General features: G+C 38.1%; 1 long non-coding RNA gene across 3 annotated transcripts in view; it reads right to left on the minus strand.

Annotated features, from left to right (window-relative positions):
* The window catches only part of LOC108449595, a 79,312-nt gene extending 58,228 nt beyond the window's left edge, over positions 1-21,084 (minus strand). Inside the window, exon 1 of one of the 3 annotated variants that reach the window (XR_001865819.1) lies at positions 20,802-21,084. This is a non-coding gene — a long non-coding RNA (uncharacterized LOC108449595). The remainder of the gene's footprint in view (positions 1-20,801) is intronic. The other 2 variants (XR_001865818.1, XR_001865817.1) reach the window with 2 other exon arrangements.
* Positions 21,085-21,459: the final 375 nt, after the last annotated feature.

The raw sequence follows: 21,459 nt of genomic DNA on the forward strand, positions 1-21,459 counted from the left end.
GACCCAGGACAACTGCAATAGCCTTACACCTTTTGATATTATCAGAAGAGTTTTCTGCATTGGTTTTATTTTTATTTTTGTCAGTCATAGAAAACATAAAAAGTCTCTATGTTGTCATCTTTGGGGAACTTCACTTGGCTGAGGAAATTGTTTCTCCAGTGCAAAGGTTTCATCTTTTCATCTCAGCAAAAGTTTCTGAATTTATCTGGTGCATGGTCAATAAGACAAGAATTAAAAGACACTACCATTTCTAAACTAGATCAATTGTGTACTATTGCATTAAATATTAGTCTCTATTTAATCTTAAAGTGGCCCAGAGATATCAATTTACAGTATATTTAATTTTATAAATGTTGCTCTAATTATATATATTAATTCCAGTGAAGCAGAATTGTAAGCGCCTAGAAAGCTGTGTCAGCAAGGGCATCATGTGTTTGAAAAAACAATATGTGACACATCTGGCTGAGTTACAATACCAGTATCACTGAAAAGATCTTGAAGCAGTGGAGAAACCACAGCACCTTGTCACAGCCTCAAAGGCATTAACAGCTTCACCTGGGACCCTCACCCACCGTTGCACACAGACCTAGGACACCATTTCATCTCAGCTCTGGGGCTATTGCATCTCCCCAAACAATGCTGTAGAAGCACCAGTCTGCAGCCCTGTCCTGGTCCCCTGGATATACCCCCCAGCACTATGATTTGGCTTGCCTTCATCTGTCCTTGATTTCTTCTCCTTCTGCTCCCAGGTGAGATCCTGAACCTGGTTCATCGCTAGGCCTACTGATAGACCCTGTCACCTGTACTCAGCTCTGCCCCTGTGTTCAGTCCTTGCAGGATTTTCCCCCACCATCATCAGGAAAATGGCCTGCACAGAGCCAGCATTGGCTCTCAGATTCCCATCCCTTCAGTCCCTCACTTCTCCCTGGCACTACACTCTTAAAAAATCTTTACCTTTATGTAGTCTGAATTCCTCTAGTTTTCAATTTTTGAAGGCAGTTTTTGTTGTTCTGTAGTCAGCTAAGCTATCTTCTTTTCTGTTACAAGCAACTAGAGATCCAATGTTTATTTTTACTATTTCTCTTAAGTAATAATGCAGAGGTAGATAAATAAAAATAGGTTGGATTTTTTCCCCTTATGTGTCTGTTTTTATTGACCATGCCACAGATTTTGTGGTACAACTTGATACAAAATGTTAGGAATGCTACTAAGAATTGAATTTTGCTTATGGCTATAGATGAACGAGCAGGATTGTTTGAGGACTTTCCTACAAAAACCTCTGAAAACTATTATTTTCCAACGACACCGTAGGGATGAAAAACACTATTGGTTCTGCTACTACTATAGACAAAGGGATTTGGTGACACACAAATGTTACTAACACTTTTGAGTCTGTACTGAGCTAGAAACCAAAGTATGGTACTAGAGGGCACAGACTTGCTAGAAACATCACATTTTTGCATCAGGCATAAAAACATTAAATCAATGATTGTGAAAGTCTCATATTTGTGCAGACATGAAAAGCATTAAAAAAACCCCTTTGGAAAATATTTTACCTTCTTGTACTGCAAATATCCATTTCCATCTTTTTGCTAGGTTTCTGAAATCCTGGAATGTGGTAATGTGGTTGTATGTTTTAATGGTTTAACCCAGTTACTCCCTTGCCCCCATCCCCAATTGGTACACCCCGAACTCTAGCCACTTCCCCAGTGCTCCCCATATGGTTGTTCTCCTCCCCTCGTTCCAGTCAGTTCTCCATCAATCACCCAGACTCCTCCCGTTATTCCCTAAAGTTCGGTGTCCATCACCTAAGCCCTCCCTGTTTGTCCTTATATGGTCCTTGTCAATCCCCTGAGATCCTGCCCCTTCTGATACCTCCCCTCTGGAAATCCCCAAAACCGCAATGCCCCATTGGGGCATGTAATTCCTTTGCCTCCACCCCTTAAGACTATTGATCCACGTGAATGCCTATCCCTGTCCATATCTCTCCCCCAAAGACCCCTATTGGTCCCCTGTCGGGCCATCCCCATTTATACCCTCCCTTTATAAGTTGTTGCGCTCATGGTCTGTGCTTGTGCTCCTTGGACTCCCTTTAGGCAATAAACTCGAAACTGTATCCAAAGGCAAGCCTCCCTGCAACCATTTTATCCTCTCCCTCGTCCGGGCTGCTGACAGCCACAGCATCTGGGGCTTCAGCTCCCCTGGGCAGAGCTGGACTCCAGAGGAGCAGCTTTAAAGCCTTGAGCCTTCGGCTGCTCCCCACTCCTGCTGCACACCGCAGGTGCTAGCCAGGCTGAAGAAAGAGGTCACTGTGACACTGGCATATTTAGATGATATCTTTATTAACTGAATTTCTAATCTTATTTAAGATCATTAATTAATATTGCCTCACAACTCTCTCTCTGATATTGAGCCCTTTGTTACAACCCAAAAGAAGTCATATATGTTCATTTCAGAGATAAGGAACCTCTCATAATTGAACCATGCAGGTGCGAAAGTTGTCCTGTGCATTCCCAAGTATTTTCTCTGTAGTGCAATAATACAAGCATGTTCCTCAGGCAGGAGAGGCCCTGAGTCCGTATGTGGGTCCTTTACTTAATCAAATTATAAATCTTTTCTGTAGAAAAGGTTCTATTCCCCTGAAGAGACTGTGGACTCCCACATAAGGGACTGTGGGGAGACACTGCAGACCAAAGCATGGAGGGCCTTGGCAGTGCCTAGCAGGCATCCTACTGTTGTAAACAAGACTGAGACTTTTTGAAAAGAAAAGCCAACTCGTTTATTTATTAACAACTGAGAGTGGGAACTCAGGATAAGCCCACGCTCTGCGCGACAAGCCAGAGTAAACCAACACACAAAAAGGACAGTGCAACCCACTGGGTGCTCACTTGCACCCCAAGTTCCGCAGGAGAACCCCAGATAAAGTCCCAGGTCCGTTCTTATGCCCTCTGTTGGTTCACAATTGGTGGATTTTGGATCTTTCTTCTGATTGCCTTGCTTCCAGGGGTTCTATTGGTCTTTATCACGATGCATTTTTGTCCAATCATTTCCTGAGGGCGTCAAATGATTGGATAATCCTTTATCCAGTAGCAGTCCAAGATGTTGACATCACCTGCATGAGGTAATTTTCTAGTCCATCACATCATCAGATACCCAATTGCGTCTCCACCTGGTGCTCACACTCTGATATTACACCCGGACAGTCTCGCAATATCCTCAGTTAACATGCTCATTTATTCAACTATCAACTCCTCTCTTTTATATCTCATCCAAACAGTGGCAATCAACACCCCAAAACCGATTCATTTATTACACTGCTACACGTGGCAGAAGTAGCACTTAAGCTTTTGCAGTAGGGCTGGACACTGAGATGGACCAATTTGTCGTACTACAAATCATCTTAGGTGAGAAATTTAAGAGGGGAGGAAGAGCACGTTAGGAAATGCTGTGCTGGAGACCTGTCTGCAGATCACACAGCACAGAAGTGGTGACAGAATTTAAAAAGTGATGAGAAATAGTACTCTCACATTAAACTAAGTAAATTGAAAGGAGAAAAAATCAGCAAGTCTCACTGTCATTATCTGTAACTAAGGTTTCTGCTATGTATAATTATCAACATCATGAAGGTCATTATGGAAAAAAGGCAGCAGAAAGGGATCAGTGAACTGATAGCAAGAAGTTACTGGAATAGCATGTTAACAAATGCCCATCAGCCTTTCTGATGATTTATATTGCATTCTTAAAATAATTCAAAAGAATTTGGGGACGTCACTTTATGAAATAATTTTTAAAAATTTACTTAAATATCTCTAGTTAGGACAGAGCTCTTCTCTACTGGTACCCACTCATGCTAGGAATAGGAATTCCTCTGTTTATTTTAACCAGAGACACTGGTCAGATTCATACCTCTATGAAGTCAATAGAAACACTTGTTATTTGGCATTATTTCTGATAAATCATCTGGCTTAATTGCTTAGAAGTTGTCAGGAAAGCCCTCCTCGGTATATTTTCAAAAACATAACTTGTATTTCAGCTGACATATGTTAGTTGACATAAAGCTATTATTTTTTGCTCTGAAAAATTGTCTATAGCCTAGTAAAAATACAGAAAATGTATCCCTTTCTACCTTTCCTAACATTCCCCTTTATGTTGCAATTGCCAGTCATCTTTATCTTTACATTATCTAATCAACTAACATAATTAAGTTAAATTTACAATATTTTTGGCTTGAAGTTTCCTCTTAACTTTAGAGAAGTGGAAAGACTTGTTTGTTCAACCTTTATTTTTCTTCTTTCTTCCCCCCTTCAAGCTATTTTATTTATATAGAAGGTATTACCTTATTCTACAAACTCTTGTCTCACTTTTATCCATAGAAATTAATGGCTTTTACAAAAGCAGCATCTAAAATTGGAACAGTGGTTACATGACCACCTTTTGCAGATCAGGTAGAAAAACACTGAGTATATTTTTCAGTGACCTTTAGTATTGCCCTATTGATCAAATCATTGTGTATTTTTGCCTGCATTCACAAGGTGTCCCTTTAAAATAATAAAATTTAAAGAAAAAAAAAAAATTTTGGATTTTCAATATGATCTCACTTTGTTGATTATTTCCATGGAGAAAGAAATTATTTTACATGCTGGAAAGGTAATGATGAAGCTGTATTAAAAATGTATGTCAGAGATCCATTCTCCAATAAATTCCTTGTATTATTTCTTTAGAAATAACGTAAGAATTCTTGATACACTGCAGATATTGTGAGTGTTATACATTTCTTGTGAATAGTGTAATGATAAGCAAGAACTAATTAGATCTACTAACATGGCTTATCCTTTTTTTTTCTTTTATTATTGAAATAATTTGCCTGTAATTATAGAAAACAACAAAAGTAAGCAGTGTAAATAAATAGAGAAATTTATATAAAGATTCAGAATTATTAATTAATACAAACTTTTTAAAAATGCAGCAAATTTCAGATATTGCAAAGGAGAAAATAAATAAGGAAAAAATTCTATTTAGCCAAAAATTTTCAAAGGGTTGTCACACTAACATTGTGGAATTTTCTATTAAACACTTACAAACAATTTGATTTCAAATACAAAATACAAAGTTATTTAGATAGGAGGACTGTCCACTTTTAGTGCCTTCAGTACTGAATAGACTTGAGCAGAAGAAATTAATTGCTTTATTTAAGAGAAAGAATAAGTTATCAGTTAATGCCATTTTTTGAAGCTGCATCATAACAAAATTCTTTTTTGTAGATGGGGCTTCACACATAGAAATGTTGAACAATGGAGAACATTTATGTTAGGTGAGGTTATGGTACAGATGCACAGTATGTATTATGACATGAGAAATAAATCCTTTATCTGGATGCTCATGCTGCTATTCTAGTCTCAGTGACAGGTTTTACTGAAGGATTTCTCTACCTTTTCTTTTTTTTTTTTAAGAGTTTAAAAATGATAAAAACAACACCTACTTCAATGAAAATTGAAGCCAAAGTTTATGTTCGAGAAGATCAAACAGACCCCTTGGTGGCCAGTGCTATGAACCTTGATGTTACAGTTTGCATCTTGGGATTTGGCTTTGGTTTTAAAAGTCTTGACATTTCTGACATCCAGTGACATTCAGCACAACTTCACTGAATTATGACAGAAACTAAACTATAACTGAAACTAAGAGCACATGCCAATCATTTATTGCCTTTTTTACCAGTCCATCTTTACATGGATTTTGACAATAAAATAACACTAGTTGAATATGGCCACTCTTACAAGCACCATTGCATTGGGTTTGCGTGGCAAAGTTTTGTTAGTGGGCCTACAGGGGTGGCTTCTGTGAAAGCTGCTGGAAGCTTTCCCCAGGTCTGATGGGGTCAATGCCAGCTCTGCTGACCAAGGCTGAGCCTATCAGTGACAGTATTAGCACCTCAGGAATCATGTATTTAAGAAGGGAAGGAAAAAGCTGTGGAACCACAAGACTGAGAATATGTAAGAGAAACAACTCTACACACACCAAGATCAGTGACGAAGGAGGGGAAGGAGGTGCTTCAGGTGCTAGAACAGAAATTCACCTGCAGCCCCTAGAGGATCCCACACTGGGCAGGTAGATGTGCCCAAAGGATGCTGTGACCCTGTGGGAAGCCCACTCTGGGCAGGCCCCTGGCAGGGATCTACAGAATCATGGAGAGAGGATCCCACGCTGGAGCAGGCTTGCCAGCAGTAATTGTGACCCTGTTTCTGAAGCTTGTTTCTGAAGGACTGCACCCTGTGGAAGGGGATCATGCTGGAGCATTTTGTGGAGAACTGGTTCCCATGAGAGGGGCACCACACTCGAGCAGGTGAAGAGTGTGAGGAGTCCTCCCCTTGAGGAGGAAGGAGCAGCAGAGAAAATGACTGATGACCTCAGCCCCCTGTTGGAGCCCTGTTGCAGCGGGGATTTCTGCAAAATGTATAGACAGCGAGGCCCATGGAAAGAAATAGGGACCGATTCTTGATGGAAGTTTCAGAGATGTTTATTTTCCAGCCACATGTCTGGGGGACTGCCGAAGAGCTCCGGCAATCACGGGACCACCAGGGTCCTTCCCGGGCAGGGGAACACAAAACAACCAGTGGGGAACAGGATTGACCAGGGAGTAGGGAAACCCTGTGGGCTGTGCCTCTGCTCCAGGGTCCCCTCCCCCCAGACCCCATGCCAGGGGGGAGGGACCCCAACAGAGCCCCATCCAGCCTGACCTCAGATGGGGAACCCAGAATTTCCCTGGGCAACATGGTCCAGTGTCTCACCAGCCTCACCATAAAAAATGTCTTCTTATGTCCAATTTAAATCTACCCTTTCTGTTTAAACCTATTGTCCCTTACCCTGTTATAGAGGCCTTGGAAAGAAGTCTCTCTCTGTCTTGCTTGTACTTTTCCTTTATATATTGAAGTCCTCTTTATACAGACAGCAGCAACATAACCATAAATGCAAATAATATTTTGCTTTTTAGTCTAATGCTCAGTCCAGTTGATAACAACTCCACATCACACTTTTGCAGAGATCAGGTTCAAGGCTTATTACTGTCTTCCATTGTCCTCCACTTCTATGTAAAGTACAGAAGATTTACCTATCAGAAATGAGTAGGTAAATCATTGCCATGAGAGAAAATATGTTAGATTAGCATAGGAAAGTTGGTTTTTAAGTTTTATATTAAGAACGATTGGTTTAGAGTTGCCCACAATGAACAGAAGGTGGGTAGCTGAAAAACCCGATTAAACAAAAGACAAAATACAGATTTTTTTTTTTTTCTAGGAGAAAAGATGAGAGAGAAAGGACAAAAATAACCAGAACATAAGAGAATATTATCCTTAGGCTGGAAGACATATCAACTCCCTGTGTTACACACGGAGCACAGAATGTCTTCATGCTCACACTCTGTTTCAAGCTGATAGAATTTATGGATGATAAGTTCGATTCCCAAGGACAATGTTTATAGAAGTAGTCTACAAGTTGAATTTCAAGAAGTCCATTGGCCTTATTTATTCTGCTCCAATACGGCAATCTTACTCATATCATCCACGAATCTGTCAATTTGGAACTTAATTTTTTTCATGTCATATTAGCTTGGAAATTTTATGTACTACTGGAAAAGTAAAACTAGACAATCTAGAACAGTATTTTCTAGAAGAGTATTGCTAGTAGATAACTTACTAATAAACACACCAAACTGGATGCATTAATGAAAGAACTCAGTATTTATTTATTATTTATTTATATTATTTATATTATTTATATTATTTATATTATTTGTATTATTTATATTTATTATGGGTTTTGTATTTTTATTTATACTTACAGATTTAATATCAGATTATATAGAATATATATAAGTATCAGATTTTCTAATTTGACACTGTTTCTAAAATTTTATTATTCTAATTCACTCTTTGTGAAAATTAAAATTATTTGAAAAAAAAATTTTAAGTCTAGCAAATAAAAAAAATTAAGTTAAATTCCTTATAAATTCTCTAAATGGCAGATAGTCTAGCATTTCCAAGTTGCTGACCTCCAAAAGAAGTGTTCTTACTGGCACTAATTCTTTACTCATTCAAGTCAGCAAAAATAACTTTGTGCTGGTTTTGATTCTTTAAGTGAGCAACACAAATAGTGCCCTTCTTCATATTTATAAATATTATTGATCAATCTTCTTGTCTTGCTATACAATTATAAATGTTTAGAGGTGTGCATTGGCTCTGATGGACGTCTTGCTAAGAAATTTTTCAAATTTTGTGGAGTTGGAAGAAGCAGTGTAACATACACTAGATGTTCAAGACAGTCTTGAAGTTCTATTTCAGTCTTGAAATGTCAGGTAATGTGGGGGGAGCGGTCTGTCTGCACTTATTTGTTGTTCTCAGCTTAGCAGTTTTATCTGTTTCTGCTGAAACAGGTTTATATATAAGTTTTGAAGAAACTAGTTTTAGAAAAATCTTTCTCACTGAACAATTTAAAACATAATAATAAAGAATTCAAGATGTTTCTTTTTTTCTTCTGTAAAACATACCAACAATTTGTACCCTGTTTGGAAGATATTAATGAAGTCAAAGTGCTAACTACATAAAAATATTGAACAATAGAGAAAAAAAAAATCAAAAAATTAACATGACTATTTCTCATTTAAAACATAATATGAACTATTATTTGAACATTGCTGATAGAACATTAATTTTGGTTTACAAATTTGAGGACTTGATTAGTGCAACACTGAAAGTACATTGCTCATATTCACTAATATGTAGCAACTGCTTTTTATTTGACTTAATCAGCAAACCATTCCAGCTGTCAGAGGCAAGATTATCTGTGCCTCAAAATACTTGAACATGCTATCTTTAGGATATTAGTTTCTGGTAAGTAGTTTAAGAATCTACTGGGTTTAATTAAATCCTTATGCTTGCTCTCTTTGAGAAGCAGATTCTCAAAATTTTTTTTCAAGTATTTAAGAGAACAGGCTACCAACACAAGACAGCTATAAAAATATATCAGTTGTGCTTATTCCTGCAGAAGATCCTGAAAAGAACTTGGCCAGAATTGTCAGAACACAGCTAGAGATCCTGTAGAAGAATGATGCCTTAGCTGCTAGTTGCAAGTCCTCTTCACTATATATATTTTCAACAGCTTTATATTTTTAATACAAGAAGAAATTATATAATGGCGTTTTTCAAGTATGGCCCACCTACTACCCCACTATGCCTTTTTCTTAATTGAGAAATGAAAGAGGAACATTGAAAACTATATTAAAAGTACTCAAATATAACTGTTTAGATCTTATACACAGTACTTATAAATAAATAAGAAGCTCAGAAAAGTTACATCTTGTACATAAAATTACTTGCATTTTAGTTTATCTGGAAGAAATAATGAATAGCCAAAAGAAATAGTCTACAGTGAAAATTCAGGAAGAATTGCAACTGTAAAAGAGCGAATGATGTGGCTGGAATAAATTAATTAGAAATAATATCTCTGTTATTTCTCAGAATATAGCATTTTTAATATCTGCATTGTCCGTGTCCCTCCATGATTCATTATAATTTAACTTTCCTAGCTAAATATTATTGTACTTAAAATTTTTGCAGAGGTTGAGTGGGCTGATAAGCGTTACGTAGTAGTGATAAGCATTTTAGAGATGCAGGGTAAGCATGGTGTCCCCCAGTCGGATATCAAAACTAGAGTCTACAGAAGAGAGCTAATCCATCTTCTTGCACTAGCTAAATCCCACTGTTACTTCATTCCTCTCAGTGCAATGATTAATGCCTCTCCTGTTTATCACATGCATCCAAATAATGATACAGACCTATAAGCAAATTATATGAGGGAACCTAGAGATGTCCTCTACTCAGTATAAATGTCTGTCTGTTTAGCTAATACATAATGGAGGGCAGTTGACTCCTGAATTGAAGCTACTACTGAGAGCATTCAAATAATAATGCAGAAATCTGATGTATATTTATTATGTATGCATGATTAATAGGTGTATTTGTATATTTATTGACTGAGCTCAAAAGGCATAACCATATCACCATATTCTTCTAATTTAACATGGATTTTCTTAAGTGTTCTATGCTACTATGTAATACAAGTACGACTGTTCAGAAATAAAAACAAAGTACGTTGCATCTAGAAGAATATAAATTGATATTTGGTAAAAAATACAACCTAATCTGACTTGTGCAAATCCTGCAACAAGGCAGATGGTATTTTTATTTTTTTTTGTTTACACATAAAATGCTCTTATTTATGGTTCATTACCTTTATACTTACCAGCTAGGTTAAATTAATGGATTTAAATGCCCTTTTTACAGACTTTGTTCTCATTGTTCTCTGTGTTTGTTTGTTTTTTCTTAATTTGTAGTGATTCTCTTTTTGGTATTGGATGAGACATTGTGCTATCTCTTTCATCTCTCAAATATGTGTTTGATTAATATCCAATTCAGCATCCAGGATGATAGACTTATATATAATAGATATATTTAAATGATAAAAAATGGTTAACATACTAGAAATTATCTCCATGACCATGGAAAAAAAGTCTTCACTAAAAGTATTTTGTAAAAAAACATGTCCATGGCCTCATACAGTCTGTAAATGCTGTCAAATATTTGTCTGTAATCTCATAAGTGGAACACTACATTATATATAGAGACAGAGAGATACATAGATATAGATATATAGACATATAGATGTAAATATAGATATAGACATAGATATAGCTATATTGCAATTGTTAACTGTTGACAAAGAAATAGTAATCTGGGGAGCGAAGGGAGGAAAACCCCCCAAAAAAACCCAACCACATAGATATTAATTAAGAGAACAGCTAAAGAAAAGGAAGTGAGAAGGAAAAGTAATTACATGCATGCAAAGCATCAAAGAAAGAGTTTGGTAGTGTTTCTGTCCTTTTAAATCTAATCTACACCTGTGGTTCCAACACCTTTCATTACTATTTTTTTAAAATATATTAACTGACATGCATATGCCCCTTTGCCCTTTGCAAGCACCCTGTCACAAATTAACAAGGCTTCCATGACAAAATGTCCCTGGGAGCAAAGTGACAGTATTGTAGTAAAAAAAGGTTGAGTCTAGTTTCTCTTGGGCAAAACTGTTAGGTGTCATTTATCCTCAAAAGTATATTTACCATTTTACATAAGATATTAAACTTTCATAGCATCTGGTGATAACACTTTAACAGAATCAGACTGCATAATTTACATCAGTTAACTACTGAATTTCATAAATTTTTTTCACCTTTCTTCTCATTATGCTTCCTTCTCATATTTCATCCTGAAATTGTTGACTTGGGTTTATGGTACCGGGGAAAGACATTCATCTTTATTTTCTTTCCTCCCATCCTTTTCTTTCTTACATTTATTTCTTTACCTTCCAAATTTACCTCCCACTTTTCTGTTCATGCTGTGTGTGTCATTTATCAATTTCAAAATAATAACACATGAATTATTGTGTAAGTATAGACATTTGTGTCCCTGACTTGCTGTTGCACAGGTTTATGTTTTCAGTTCCATCACAAAATAATATTCCTGAAGATTTATATCTCTTACATATTACAAAAGAAATCTGAATTATCTTACTGGTGTCAAGCTCAATTACTGATGTCCTCTCACATAGCTTCCTCTTCATAGAGATTATACATGTCTAATGATGCCTGCACTGTCATGAATAATATGCTTAATCTCAGTTTAAAGGATACTTGACCTCAGCTTTACCTTAATTATATCACATTACATTTTATTCCTTTATACAGCACTTTCAGTATCAAACACTGAGAGTGTGTTTCATTTTCAAAGGCTGTCCTTCCAGCATCAAGCTACATTACTTTTTACCTTGCCAATGGCTAGTAATTGCTTGATTAGCTATACTTTCTAACTGAGCGATGAACTTTTGTCTTCAGTTATTAAATATGCTATCACAAACCCTCTTCTAGGACCACAGGTATAAATTACTTCAATAAATACATGGAAATGGATGAATACTCATGTATAAATATAAATATTTAAAGTTATATGGTGAAAATCTGTTAACAACAAGTGGTTGCATATATGAATAGATTTGTGTCCTGACTTTAGCTGAGATAGACTCAACTCCATCTCAGTAGCTAGTACAGTGCTGTGCTTTAGATTCAGTATGAGAATAATGTTGATAACACACTGATGTTTTGGTTGTTGCTAAATTGTGTTAATCCTAAATCAAGGATTTTTTAATGCCTTATGCTCTGCTAGTGAGAAGGTATGCAAAAAAAGCTGGGAGGGGCCATGGCTGGGATAGGTGCCCGAAATTGGCCCATGGGATATTCCTTACCATAGAACATCATGCCCAGTATATAAACTGGGCAAGTTATCTGGAAGAGGGCCTGATCAGGGTGTAGGGCAGGGTCTAGAAGTGGTCAGCGGGTGGTGAGCAATTTTATTGTGCATCACTTGTTTTCCCTTGAGTTTTATTTTTTTCATTATAATTATTATTATTTAATATTTTTATTATTATATCTTACTTTGTTTCAATCATTAAAATGTTCTTATCTCAACCTAAAAGTTTTACTTTTAATTCTCCTCTGCATTCCACTGGGGACAGGGGGAGGGTGCAAGCAAGCAGCTGCATGGTGCTTAGTTGCTTAGCTGGGTTTCAACTGCAACAGTCCATTTTGGTGCCCAATGTGAGGCACAACGGGCTGAGATGACAGATCTGACCACAGTGTATTAAATGAAAGTTGTTATAAATGTTCATTGCATTGGTTCAATAGTTGCTGGTTATAATGTTGATTTGTTTGCTCTCACAGTTGTGTTTTATCCCAGGGTTTTGTACTGTAATAGCAGTAGTATCTTACTTGCAGTATGTGTCCCCTGTGGTAATGTTTATTGTCCTTGGGGCTTGGGCCAGGATTATCACTGAGGGGTATTTTGTAGTATTGGCTTATGATATTTGCTGGTCAGTAAACGTATTCAGTATTGCAAACACCTCTGTACTTTGGGACTCATCTACTGGCAATGATCTGCTGGGAATGATTAATAATCATACTTGTGGCCTTTTCTCCTCAGAAAGACAACCTGTGGGGGAGATACATTTCTACATCTTCCTTTCTTTTTCCTTCCTTCTCCTCCAGGCTGAGTACCATAGTGTTTGAAAATTTTAAAGATTTTGAATATCCTTTGAACACCCTTGAAACCAACCTGATCTTTTTGCTAGGAACCAGCATGTTGCTGCATATGTTTCAGGTCTTGTTTAAGGTCAGATAGTTAAGTAAGAATATCACCCAGAGATCTTCCCAAAGGGTGGCAGGGTGTGTGGGATGGTAGGGGCAAGTATCTAGGGCAGTGGGCACCTCCAACGTGTTTGCACCTTACCCCTGAACAAGTGCAGAATCAAAAATACTAGTAAAATATTTGAAAAAGGTGTGCTGTCAACCTGGCGTCCTAGAGAGGACTCAAATCACTGCAACATGCTGGCGCCTGGCCCAGGCCTATCAAGTGATGTTCAACGCTGTTCAGTACCCTCAGGGGGAGAAGGTCTCTGGATCTGATGATAAGACAGCACACGCTGCAGCTATTCTAACCATTTTGACAGACAGTGTGGCTGCTTTAAACCCCAGTGACAGATCTGCCACTGAACCAGAGAATCAACATGTGCCAGTGTCAGTTTCCCCTGTAACAGAAACAGAAGAAATGCATGCAGAAGTCATACTGTAAAAAAGGTTTAGCAAAAGCAGTCAAGGAGGACAAGAAGGTCAGAGAAGGAAAAGAGAATGAAGAAGCATGGCCATCACGAGGGCTATTTCAATGCCATTACCAAGGCCATTACCAAGGGCCATCACAGGAAAAGGAAGAAGAGACAGAAGAGTCAACCACCACTCAATTCCTAACCTTGAGTGAGCTGCAAGGGATACAAAAAGATTTCCTGACTGTCCCAGAGGATCTGTGCATCCTTGGCGTAGAACATCTCAGAAGAGGATATTTCAAGGACCCAAAAGGGTACTGATGAGCTTTTGGTATAACTGCTGCAGAGACAGAGGAAATTAAACAGTTCTCTACCTTGCCTGGTCTCTTGATAGCTCTTCTGTTCTGGGGTTGCTGAAGGTTGAAGAACAGCAGGTGCCAATAACTACCATGATGACGCACTGGAGGCAATATCACACCAACCAAAACTCCATTACTCCTACCCATAAATTAATTCATTCACTGGAAAGCCAAGGTGTGATCAGCAGGACCTCCTCACACCCTTCAGCAGCCCCATATGACAGTGTGAAATTCTAATGGGGAATGGAGGCTGACAGTAGACTATCATGGCCTCAATGAAGTCACACTGCCTCTGAGTTCTGCTGCTCCAGACATGCTGGAACTTTAATACAAACTGGAGTCAAAGGCAGCCAAGTGGGGCCACAACTGATATTGCTAAAGAGTTTTTCTCAATTCCTTTTGTGGCAGTTCAGGCCACAGTTTGCTTTCACATGGAGGGGAGGTCGGTACACCTGTCATCGACTGCCCCAGGGGTGGAAACACAGCCTGACCATCTGCCATGTACTGATTCAGACTGGAACAGGGTGAAGCTCTGGAACACCTGAAACACACTTATGATGTTATTGTGTGGAGAAATACAGCAGCAGAAGTTTTTGAGAAGGGGAAGAAAATAGTCCAAAGCCATCTGAAAGACAGTTTTCCCGTAAAATAAAGAAAAGGGTCCTGCACAGGAGATACAGCTTTTTGTAATAAAATGGGAAGATGGACATCATCAATCCCAACGGATGCTATTAGTAAGATAACAGCAATGTCTCCACCAACTAATAAGAAAGAAACACAAGCTTTTTAGATGTTGTGAGATTTCAGAGAATACACATTCCAAATTACAGTCTGGTTGTAACACCTCTCTATCAAGTGACCCTGAAGAAGAGTGATTTCATATGAGGCCCAGAGCAATGACAATTCTCTGAACAAATCAAGCAGTAAATAATTAATGTAGTTAAGCCCTTGGGAGGCTTAACCCAGGCTCCAACCATGACAGCTTTGAAGTAGAGTAGGGTTCAATATAGAAAGAAGAGACCATATGCCATTATACCTAATATACTATTATTCCTGACTGAAGTCAGACTGTTTACTTGTATACTGTGCAACATTTTTTCCTGGGTAGTTAGTCAGACTCCAGACTACTTTGGCATTTTTTACTATTCATTTGTATACTGAATAACGTGATAGCTCTAAAGACAACAATAGACTCCTAAAACTTTCCTCATTCCCTCAAAATTACATTACTATAATGAAATTTATTGCTTCTTAAAAAAGAAAGAACCACAGTATAAATAATTTCTTTTTCTGTTACTAAAAGTGGTTTCACTCTGTTTTATGACAAAAATAAAGGCTATAGATAATAAAAAAAGATTTTGCCATTCAACACAATGAGAATTGGCTGATTTACTCTGTAAGGATTCCAATAGATCTTTATGATGTTTTGGGAGTCATGTCCTCAGAAGAGAGACTAGGAGTCCAAATGCAAGTATCTGGCAACAAATTATATGTGGAATAGGCTGGACAACAAAGACAGGGGAAAATGTGCAATGAGAAGGAAAAGTTAAAGAAAATTATAACAATTTAAGAAAAAGTGATGGAAGTAATGAATACAAGATGTTAGGATCCGATTAGAAGAGGTGCCTGCCTGAATCAAGGTGCAAACAAGACTAGTAAAAAGAAAGCAGAGATGAAAAAGGAATGGTGAAAGTAATATCAAACAGGAAATAATTTGCAAATTAGTATAAAAGCATAGTTAACATTTCAAGGAAATATTCAAATCTAACAGGAGAATTTATAATTTTGGCTATACTCCTGTAATTCTTAACTACATATATATAGGCAAGTATAGTGGGTTGACCCTGGCTGGATGCCAGGCACCCACCAAAGCTGCTCTATCACTCTGCTCTGCAACTGGACAGGGCAGAGAAAATACAACTAAAGGCTCATGAGTTCCAAGGCCTAGGAGAGACCACTCACCAAATACTATCATGGGCAAAGCAGAGTCAGCTTTTGGATATTAATTGAACTTATTACTAACAAAATCAGAACAGGATAATGAGAAGTAAAATAGATCTTAAAAACACCTTTCCACCACCTGTCCCTCCTTCCCAGCTCTACCTCCTCCCCAGCAGCGGTGCAGGGAAACAGAGAATAGGGGTTATGGTCAGTTCATCACACATTTTTCCTGCTGTTGCTCAGGAAAAAGAGTCTTCACCCTGTTCCAGCATGGAGTCCCTCCCGTAGGAGACAGTTCTCCATTAATTTCTCCAGTGTGAGTCCATCCCACAGGCAGCCATTCTTCATGAACTGCTCCAATGTGGGTCACTCTTCTACAGGGTGCAGTACTTGAGGCACAGCCTACTCCAGCGTGGGTCCTCTATGGGGTCACATGTCCTACCAGGAAACCTGCTCCAGCACAGGCTCCTCTCTCCAGGATTCTGCAGATCCCTGCCAGGAGCCTGCTCCAGCATGGGCCTCCCATGGATTCATAGCCCTCTCTCAGGCATCCACCTGCTCCAATGTGGATTTCCACCAGGGACTGGAGGTGGATATCTGCTCCACATGGATCTCCATGGGCTGCAGGGGCACAGCTGCCTCACCATGGTCTTCACCAACAGCGGAAGGGGAATCTCAGCTTCAACGACTGGAGCACCTCCTGCCCCTCCTTCCTCACACTGACCTTGGTATCTGCATATTTGTTCCTCTCACATGTTCTCACTCCACTCTTCTCTGGCCGCAATTACATCTGCAAAAAATTTTTCTTTTCCTTGTTAAATATGTTATCACAGAGGCATTACCACCATTTCCACTATTTCTGATAGGCCCAACCTTGGCCAGCAGCACATCTGTCTTGGAGTTGGCTAGCACTGGCTCTGCTGGTCATACAGGAAGCTTTCAGCATCTTCTCCCAGAAGCCACAACATGACCCCTGGTCATGCCAACCCAATACATCAAGAGAAGGGACTTCAGGCATAAGGTCCAAGAAGAAACCATAACATGGTACAAACAGGTTCTCTGGCAGATCTTAAAAGACTTGCCTGCTGGATAAAACCACCAGGAAGGTAGTTTGATGATGTCCATTTTAAGACAGAATTTGAAACTACATTTGCAGCTATTTTTGCCTTTCCTTTCTCTATTATTGACAATTTTTCCATGTAGGAGATACTTCTTTGGCTATGGGAAAATAGCACTTCCATTAAGTTTAGATCTTAAATAAATTTGGATTAGGGAGACATTTCCTACAAAAATAGTCTTCATTTATATAGTTCACTATAATGAAGCTAGGATGCCCTTTAAGGCATAGCTTTATGTATTTTGTAAAACAGTAAGAGAAATAAACACCATACATTTATTTACTCCAGAACAATTAAAATTTATGTTTGTCCTGGGTAACCCAAAATGGTTTTGTATTCCATATCTATGTGTGCCCAAAAAATTTTTACTCTCTCTTTAAAGCCCAGCAGCGTGACCAGAACCAGAATTGTGTGGCAGTCAGGAGGTGCCTGTGCCCTTAAAAGGCTGGGGCACCTGAGCTCCCTCTTTTGCCTGGCAGTGTTTGCTGAAGGCAGAGGCACTTCTTTGGAGGAGGTTTCCTCCTGCAGGTTTCTGGTCTCACAACCAGAGCAACTCAGAAAAACTGCATTTCGCTATTAGAAACGGTTTTTGTAGGGAACTTTGCAAACCCTATCAGCAGTGAAGCATGAGCCAGTCCCAGGTGGCTGTTTCAACCCAGTGTCAGCTCTGACAGAGTGGTCCTTTCCCCTTCCAACATGCCCACAGAGCAGGGGACGTCAGCACCAACACCGGCAGAGTCTGGCGGACAGCAGGAGGAAGCGGCAGGCAGCAGCACCGACCCCATGCACGCTGGCAAGTCTTCATCTGCTAGTAGAACTGCTCTGTAAGCTCCTACATTCCTCCATCTTGTCCCTTTGTTTCCCAGAGCACATGGTTGCCTGTGGCAGGCTCCACATTGGAAAGCGTCTGATGGCATTTTCCCTTTGTCTCTGTACACACAGTCAGCAGTGGGGCCATCTTGGAAGGGGGTGGTGCCCCACCATTTTGGGTGACCCTTCCCAAGGAATTCCTAAGATTAAGTAATTTTGTACCTAGTGATTACTCACTGTTATTTTATGGCCATTGCTGTTTCATTTGTTAGTAAACTGTTATTTTTTGCCTTACATCTTCTCCTAATAGTTGCTTATTAGTGGAAAGGGATTGGTTGAAACAAAAGTGAGGAAACTCATTTTAGAGTGTCCACCTCTTTAAATTGTCTTAAACCAAGACAATGGTAAAAGAGATTCTTTCCTACTTATGTAATTATTGCCTTACAAAAAAACGGTATCTGAAAATGGAACAAAACTTATACAAAATTTCACTTATTGTAAGAGGGTAGACAATAAGAGATCACATAAAATGGAACAAGACTACTAGATAAAATAATAAAAATGAGCTTCTATTTTGGAATTGTGCATAATATTAATGTTAATAATTATTAATAATATTAATTATTTTTAAAACTAATTTATGTAATTTTTCTTTAGTTCTCTGTTGATAGCCCCAGAAAGGATCTTCTCAACTAATTACTTTCAACTAATTTTCATGAGTCCTCAAACAAAATCTCACTCAGCAACTCAATATTCTTCACAAAGCATTTGTCTTTCCCTTTCCTGAAAGCTATTTTAAAAAATAATAACAAAATTTTCCTTCCTTGAGTTGTCACAGAAATGTTCATGGTAACTGAAATTCTATTTTGACTAAAATAATAGTGCTTCTTATCATACTTCTTTCATGAAGCTTACAGTAGGAATTATATATAGGTCAATGTTTTATCTTTACAAATTTAAAGACAGGAAAAAGAGAAACTGAAAAATGAGTCACAGTACAATGAAACCAGACACACTACCAAAAAGATATAAAAGTCAAAATTTGAATGGGTATTGAAATGCAGTAAAACATTGTTATCCAAAAAAATTTTTGTGCAAGTTCTTATATACAGTTTTGTCCAATTTGCTTATATGGATAGCATAATGTGTATGTCATTATTTGCATAACTAATTAATTGTATAAATTTAATGTTATTTAAACATTCTCAAATACACTGATAATTTACAAAATAGGTAAGTCCCAGTTTTCTACCAATAGGTACACACCATCATCATTCTATATTTAGATAAATCTTAAATCCTATGTAAGAAGAATTTCCTATCAACTTTGTCGTAAACACTATTCCTTCATTTTTGAATACAGTCTGTTCTGTACACTTAGGTGTGAGACTTTCATTTTTTTGAAATGTTTATTTGTACAATATGTTCACTGATTGGCTAGTTTTACAGACAATAAGTGAAGTAATTCTGAAAGCAATCCGGATATCTTTCTTTTTAGACTAAATGACATTGTGGTCTTTTGTTGGATCCAACTAAAATCTTTGAAGAGTTGAATTCACAGGGTATGGTAATCACTATGACAGCTACTAATTTTTGGTCACCTTAAAACTTGCTTTAATTCCCTCTTTCCTTAATATTTTATGGATAAGACTAGTAAAAAACCCCCCAAGAATAAGATTAACAAAACCCAGAACACTAAGTAAGAACACCAGTAGCTACAGCTTCAATATTTTGATATATAAGAAAATGATTAAACATCTCACTCCTCAGAACTTCATAAGCACACCCATTTCATCATCATTAGCCACTTTTTATCTTCATATTTCCTCTGTGGTACCTTTATGCTACACCCACGAGTGTGTGAACAAGTTTCACAAAATGACGAGAACAAGGAGTTGACTTGAAAAATAAACCAGCAAAATACAATTAGGCTCCACAGAATTTCTCCAGCTTTTTAGTTTGTGCAATTTGTAGTTAGTTCCATGCTATAAAGCCCAAGAAGTCCCAAAATACCATATAATTAGGGCATTAGAGAACTTTTATGTGTAACGTGGGCCCATATTTCCTCAGACAAATAAAGGATTTGAGTTTATATCTTCTATGTTCCATCTAACTACTCTTTTCTTCCCTAGAGTAGGTGATTGGTACAAATTCTTCTCAGAAACATTTTACTAAATATTTTTTTCTCTATCTGTTTGCCTTGTTTTTTTTACTAAATCCCTGCCTCTTTAAAGGAGTCTACCTCTGTAGAAAAGAATTTAAGCCAACCCCAAAATAATCTCTTTTCCTAATAAAAACAACAATGAAGACAACAGCATTCACAATCTATTTAGCTCTCCTGAAAGCAATCAGTTTTCTTTTTTGTTTGTTTTGTTTTGGTAATTGTTATGTATAATATGTAGTCACATCAGTGAAAAATTTTTGTCACAGTCTGGCCACCAAGAATTTCTCTCTGTGATATAACTAAAGATGTGCTGTACTTTTTCCCGCAGTAATCTTTTCTGTTTAATTATTCTGGGTATTTTAGGGAAAATATTGATTGCTGAAAATCTGTATTGCTGTTAAGAGACCTCTGTGAAAACTGAAACTTCTTACACTGAAATGTTAATTCTACTGAAGTGGTGTCTATATAAGGTAAACAAGCTCTTATCCCCACATTATTTTAAATAGTTTTATCTCTACTGGAAGATAAGCCAGTCCAATCAGCTATAAATAAACTGTTTTACCGCTAACTGAATTAAAATAGCAATTAGACAAAAAAGCAAACAGGAAGAAAAAACAGAAATCTCAGCCAGACTCCTATTTTGTTCCTCAAGGACACATATGCCCTTGAGTCATATCAGGTTCACATGCGGTAGAAAAATACCCTTTTTCTTACCAGTATTACACATGAGGTCGATTTGTAGATTCCTGTTCCATGTTAGAGGTTGCTTGACTGGGTAGCCTGATGGAGATGAGTCCGCTGTGCTCCCTGTTTCCAGAGTCCAGCTGGCAACAAGGCTCAGCACAAAATCCCCAATAAGAACACACACACTCACACCACACTCACAGCCTGCTACATGAACAGCCTGTCACACATACACACATCCAGCATGCACACAGCTGGCTGCACAGACAACACAGAGAGAAAACTGTGCCTTACCAGCACCTATGCAAATGTACAACATTCACATAAATATGAACAGCACAGATGGCTTGATTCTTTTCCTCCACAGTAGCAGGGTTTAGGAAAGTCTTCTGGTAGGATGGTAGAAACCCAGTGAGGTAGCTGATTGGGAAAATGCAGTATGCCTTTACCAATGCCAGACTCACCTGATCACCTTCTACAGCAAAATAGCATATTCTGTCAACATGAGCAGAGCACTTGCTTACTTCGACTTCAAGAAATCATTCAGCACCATTTCCCACAGCCTTTTCCTGGACAAACTGTCAAGGCACAGCTTGGATAGGTGGTCTGTGATTTGGGTATGGAATTGCTAACAGGCTGCACTCAGTGGTTGGTGATCAATGGTTTTCACTCAGGCTGGCAGCCTGTC

This window comes from Corvus brachyrhynchos, unplaced genomic scaffold (genome assembly GCF_000691975.1).
Source record: "Corvus brachyrhynchos isolate BGI_N302 unplaced genomic scaffold, ASM69197v1 scaffold28, whole genome shotgun sequence".
NCBI lineage: Eukaryota > Metazoa > Chordata > Aves > Passeriformes > Corvidae > Corvus > Corvus brachyrhynchos.